Below are 6781 nucleotides of genomic sequence, written 5' to 3' on the forward strand. Positions count from 1 at the left end.
GGCCCGCCTCAAAGCCATAGAGAGAGAGAGTTGCGACACTCCCATAGACCTCCGTTGTAAATAATGGCGGCGCTTTTAACCGCCTACTTCCGGGATATGAAGATCGGAATAGTTCCAAACACTGTCATTTGGGCGTTGGACACCATTCACTTACGTTGCTGCGCGTCGAGTTGTTCCAGAGTTAAGTTGCCGAAATATCGACCTCTTTTGAATTGTCAACTGTCTATATTGTATCAGAGGCCCTTTGCGATGCTTATACTGGTCTTCATTTGTACATGCACAGCGTAATTATTTATATTTTATGTTGGTTGTTTCAACCAATTTTCAAGCACTGCCTGCTAGCTAACGTTAGTTAGCTAGCGCGACTTCGTCAGCTAAGAGTTCGGTAATGAATCGCTACCACCTTTATAGCAACTTTTATTTAATTAAATTTTTTGGGATATACTAACTTTTCATTATGTTATTATTGTCTTGAGTGAAGCGGCTTGTGAGAACAATGCTGGACCTTTAGGATTGTTATGGCCATCACCAGTCCTGTCTGTTTCATGGATCACCTGCCCCTGGTTTTTGTTTTTCTTGTTCACACACACAAGCACACATTTTTGTTTTCTGTCATTGTTTAATAAAAAATATTTTATTTGAAAACCTTCATTTGTATCAGCCATGCTTAAATTCGTTTTTCTGTTATAGTTTTGATATTGTGTATGGCCTTAATCTTAAAATTATATTCTTAGTCTTAACATGATCATGTTTCACGTTGTGGTCCTGGGGGTGGCCACTTTCATCAGAAGAAGTGAGCTAGCTTCTAAGCGAATTCTGAACGGACCGCCACGGCAGATCTCTTTGCGTGATCACGAAGGTAGGCTAATGGCTGAATCAAAATTTATAAGCAAAATCACGGGAATCAATAGCCTAATACAGCCCAGTTGTGCTAAAATAAATATCATGAGACGTCCATCATCAGATGAATGATATGGAAAAGTTAAGTTAGAGCCGTTAAAGCCAGTGCTACTACCCATGCGAACATGAACACTAAGCTTTTCCCTCCAAAAATATAGCTTAAAACTTATCTCCAAATGCAAAACTGACATTAACAAAATGCAATAATGCAATAACAGCTGAAAAAGTACTTGGGTGTGTGTTTTATTTTATATTTACCGTTCAATAATGCAATCGCTGCTGTCTGTCCCATAGAACAACATGACAGCCAGCGTACGTTTTGGAACTATTGGGGCTTACATGAACCCCGTGACAGCCATAGCGGCGACATCAAAGAGTGTCGCAACTCTCTCTCTCTATGGCTCTGGCCCGCCTATATCAGATAACCCGATGTGATTGGTGCAGCTCAGATCGAGGGGCATATTTAATGAGCTCCATTGCTCGACACCAGAGTAACTCGCTGAGCAAATTCAACTTGTGCTCTCGCGAGAACTCTGGTTTACCAGGGTAAAACCTTGTAGGACAGTGGCCCTCCAGGAACTAATTAAACACACCTGAACCAGCTAATCAATGTCTTCAGGATTGCTAGAAACTTCCAGGCAGGTGTTTTGGAGCTGCACTTTACAGGACAGTGGCCCCCAGGAGCGTAGTTTGACACACTTGGACTGACCGTCAGCTGCTTTCTTGAAGTGCTCTTCTCCACTTTCGATCTCTTGTGGTTTATCTTGAAAAGGCATCTAATAACTTAAGTAATGAAACAGACTCTACTATTTAACTTTTAATAAATTAACAGTAAAAATATCAGAATAGTGGAAATTGGCACAGCATGTTTGTTGAGGGAGTTTGCAAGAGAGTATGTATGTGTGTATGCAAGAGAATGTTAGTGAGTGAGTGAGTGGTAGAGAGAGAGAGAGTGGTAGTGTGTATGTGACAGGGCCTACGTCTACACTAAGATACTTTTCAAAACACTTCTTTTTTTTTTCTTTTTTATGTTTTGGCCTTCCTTCCATACAGATTTTTTTTTTTTTTTTTTTTTTGAGAAAACATAGCTATCTCGGTATCATCACTATCGGCTTTTATTACATTTTACAGCATGCGCAAGAAGATAGATAAGAGTCTTCCAACATCTCAGTGTGAACGAGAAACTTTTGGAAAATACTGAAACAATAGTGTGGTCTGAGAACATCTTAAAATTAAAACAATGTTTTCAAATGTGTCTGGATTAATGTAGATGTAGATAGAGAGAGTGATTCATTACTGTTTTGATGAATGAAATTAACAGCTGGTTTCGTACCTCCGCAAGAACTCTAGCGTTGCTCCATGGCCTGCTGGGTATGGAATGTTCAGGCAGCTGTAGGAGGCAAACTCAACTCAACAGCATCACTGAAAGTCTACAGTCTACAATAATCTAAAGAAATGTTCATTGAGCCCTATCCCTGTCCGTGCTTGTTTCTTTGTTTGTGTTTCAATGAAGACAGCACATTCATTTAGAAGGTGATTAAACTGACTCGAACTATCAGTACATTTAACTGTTTGAACTTCCATCCAATCAGAATTGAGTATTCAGATTCCAAAACATTAAAAATAATATGTTTCCAATGCCTAATGTTTCCAAACTTTTGACCGGTAATGTTACTGTATGTATGTGTATATATAATTCATGTATATTCATGTTCATATGTAAAGTGGACCCCACTTTAATTGTTTTTCATTCTTTGCTATGGGAAAGATGTTTTTCTTTCTCCGAATGGAACTGTGAATTGACAGATGCATCGCTGGAATCGAGATACGTGACTGAAACTAAATCTGATATCAGTGATTAATTGAACTAAACTGATTTGCTTTCAAAGTATTTTCTTTGACAGAATTGGGTTATCTTTTTACACAGTGAATCTCGTGTTAGTATAGGGTTAATTCACTGTGATGGTAAAAGGTGACTGTAAACCAGTGATAACCGAGTATATTTGAATATTTGAGTTTTTTCTTTTCTTTTACATTGGACAAATGTGATTTATTTATTGTTTTTATTGTCCTTTTGTTGATTTAATAGTTTTTCTTTTAAAATGGCCTACTACTTAAAGGAGACATATCATGCTTTTAAATCGTTCCTTTTTACATATAAATCATACATTTGTAGTCTATATAAAGCGGAACTGCAATGCTTGGGTCTGAATTCCTCATTATTATAGCTCCACAGGCCCCTTTTCTACCCCTTTTCTAATGTGCGTCTGAGAGCAACTCGTTTTGGTGCGGTCTCTTTAAATACAATTGAGACACTTCATACCCCGCCCCCTCTCCAGGTTGTAGCGGTGACACTCGGTTCAACTCCACCCCGTTCGGCCATTTTTGTAGTTTGATAGCAGATATATACGATTATCTAGCGGCACAGAAACGTTTTATTCACACGTTATTAACAAAATGTCAACAACGGAAGACTTGTCCATCCAGCCTTACATGTTCGAGCCAGAGTCGGAGCCGGAGCGAGATGAAAATGAAGACGACGAACCTGCAGAACAACGTCTTCATATGGATGGATGTATCGCAATGGTGTGTTACTGTATTTACACATGAAACTTTGGTCTTCCGACCTTTTACCACCGTGTCGATTTATTTTGATTAATATGTGCGAGGGAGAGAGAGCAAGACAGCGTCTAGTTTGGAGACGGTGAAGTCTTGTTTACACTTTCGCCTGGCTCCGAAGAGAGAGTGTGTGTGCGCGCGCGACCGGGTCTCTCTCTCTGCTCGTTCTTTCAGTTAAACATGCGCCCTGTCACAAGCGCGGCAGTTCATCTACATTAGACGGTGTAATGAAGCGTGTGGGTTACTACATCCAACAACCGAACATTTTAACTTACCCTCTCGTAACTTCTGCATCCTTTGGCTTGGACTACAAAATTGCAGCGAGAAATTAAAATGGCGGATTGCTCGAAGTGGTGGGCCGGAAGTCAGTGTCCTTATTTGGCAGTTCCGCTGCAAATACTGTGACGTAATAGTTCAAAAAACGTCATAGAGAACAGAAAAATTGGAACAGGTTGAAAAATATGACCAAAGCAGAATATAAAGATATCAACGAAGCACCTGAAGAGAATAATTTCAACTTTTCTGTACTTCTAAACACTCCAAATATACAACAAAATGCATTTAAGGGCTAAAAAAGTGGATTTAGCATGATATGTCCCCTTTAATTTGGGGAAATCATTGAAAGTAAAGTACTTGTATTATTGGCTCATGTTTTCTTCAGTGAATATCCACTACCTCCAGTAGCCGTTCCTGTGATTTTCTGGTGCGTAATTGGTCCATTTACACACATATCGCCCAAAGTGTTAATAACTTAAATGATGTTTTGTTATTAGTCTGCTATCTAATACAGACACTTACCTTTGAATCATATGCTTTGTCACTCGCTACATGTGGCATAGTATAAATAAACCTTCACTTTGTTGCAGAAGCTACAGCATTGTGATAATGTAATAATGAAATTATTACAGTTATTTATATTGAGACTTACATTGCTGGACACTCTGATATTTGTTGTTTCTGTGGTCTTTGTGGACTATGCTGTTTTTTTGTTAACTGTGGTACAGATGGTGGGGGAACATCCAAATGATTATCAGTTGCAGCACATAGTTCTTCGTCACTGTCTTCATTGGATTTCTCTTCCTGTTCCATCTCATTTTCTTTACAAAGAGATTTTTTTTTTTTTTTTTTTTTTGGTGTGTACTCAACAGGTACAAGGTCCTTCAGTGAGAAGAAATTATTTGATTTCCTGATTATGCATGATGTCAACATTGCATTCACTCTTGATGTATCTGGTTAGGAGTGAATTGGTGCACTCTAAAAAATGCTGGGTTAAAAACAACCCAATTTGGGTTATTTGGCAACCCAGCGCTGGGTAAATATTGGACAGAACACATGCTGGGTTATTTTGACCCAGCAGGTTGGGTTTTTATACATTAACCCATCTGCTGGGTTGTTTTTAATCAGTGCTGGGTCAAACAACCCCCATGCTACAGGTTATTCATTTTAGATAATAATAATTAAAAAAAACGAATAAAAAAAATACAAAATTAATAACAATAATAACACTACTGTTTATTGATTCAATTAAAGTGTTTATTCCAGGAAATTAATATAATCATAAATACATTCATGTAAAAAAATCTGCAACATAAACGGAGGCCCACAAAAATCATTTGTGCTAAAATGTTGGTATGTTAAAAGATTATAAAATGGTAAGATTCTCAAAATTCAAAACTCTACACTTATAAACTGTAAAATGGCCTATAGCTAAAGATTCTCTTCACAAAGAATACAATAAAAAACACATAAGTACATACATTGCAATTCACTTAAATAAGCAATCATTTAGTCCTGTGCAGCAAAAATGTGAAGCACATAAAAACTCTGCATATAAACAGTAAGTACATACATTGCAATTAATTTTAAATAAGCAATCATTTAGTCCGGTGTAGCAAAATAAAAACATGAAACTCTATACATATAAAAATTATCAAAAAAAAAAAAAAACTGAGTCAACTGTTCCAGAGTTTCCCCATTCACCAAAAAACTGTCCAGCCATTCCAAGCTCCAAGACAAAGGGGAAGGGTTTTGCTTCTCTCTGCCTTTCCAGGTAAAGCACCATCTTGGTTCCAGACTAAATGAGGGAAAGACAATATCAGACACAGATAATTATTTAAAAGTGTGATAATAATAATAATGAAATATTTTACGTAAAGCTACCTTTCGAAAAACAAAAACATTTAAATAATAGGTAACGTTAGACTTACAGCTTCTTTAGCATATCCAACCACTAGCCAGTGACGTAACACTGCATCCATCCAACACTGCCGCGTCAAGTAACCCGCAACATTTCTGGAGATAACAGACACCAACAACTGTACTTAGACATTGTGACCGTGTTATAAGTGGAATAATTGATGACAGACCGTGTAAAAATAATAAATGTTATGTGTAACGTAACGTTAGCATAACGGTCGCTAGTTCGACAGACGCAAAATCTAGACTAGAGCATTTGGTCCGTCGTCAATAATTCATAGTTCATTTCAACATAACGTTAACGTCTTGTTGACTTTATGACTTCTTTGACTAAAGTTACTTAACGTTAGGATAGTTTTAATAAAACAGGGTTGCTCACCTCTACGCTCGCTCCTGCTTGAACCTCTCGTCCTCCTGTTGACGTAGTGATTTGAAGATTTTGAACAGTGTGGACAAAAGCGCGCGACTCGCGAGGATGTAAGCGCTGGGTCAAAATTTCCAAAACAAACCCAAATGCTGGGTCATTGTCAGCTGATTACGGAGAAAATAACCCAGCAACATAGTCAAAATGCTCAACCCAGCATTTGGGTTTAAAAAATAACCCAGCATTTTTTAGAGTGTGATTGATAATAATAGTTCTATATTCCCTAACATAAATGTTACGTTGCTGTTGCAATTTGTGATGTAACTTGATCCTCTCCGTAAGATTTTATAAGATTGACATCTGTGAAATGGATCTTTTGGAGACATGTCATTTTGAGGAGTTTGGCATTTGGGACAAAGTTTCATTATACAAATTGCAGCACCTTCCTGGTGAGGACAGGTGGTTTAGTGAGACAGTATTAGGGATGGTTTTGTTTGGTACTGTAGGCGAAATAGATGCCTTCAAAGGTGTGATGGTGGTCTGCCGTGTTGTAGTTAAAGTGAGGTTTCCATTGTACTTTCTTGTTGAAAGATTGGTGAAAGTGTAAGACTGATTGTCTGGTACCAATTCAATGTGGCCGTGACTTTATTAAAAAACATTCAAGGGTCAAGACCCAGAAGCTCACCCCTAGTGTTGCTCATG

General features: G+C 37.9%; 1 long non-coding RNA gene across 1 annotated transcript; it reads right to left on the reverse strand.

The window, feature by feature from the left end:
* Positions 1-5002: 5002 nt before the first annotated feature.
* LOC309507388 lies at positions 5003-6333 on the reverse strand. Its single transcript, XR_014209134.1, has 2 exons — positions 5727-6333; positions 5003-5593 (listed from the first exon to the last, which is right to left on the reverse strand). It is a non-coding gene; the product is annotated as an uncharacterized lncRNA (long non-coding RNA).
* Between the last annotated feature and the right edge of the window lie 448 nt (positions 6334-6781).

This window comes from Leuciscus leuciscus (genome assembly GCF_965113295.1).
Source record: "Leuciscus leuciscus genome assembly, chromosome: 10".
Taxonomy (NCBI): domain Eukaryota; kingdom Metazoa; phylum Chordata; class Actinopteri; order Cypriniformes; family Leuciscidae; genus Leuciscus; species Leuciscus leuciscus.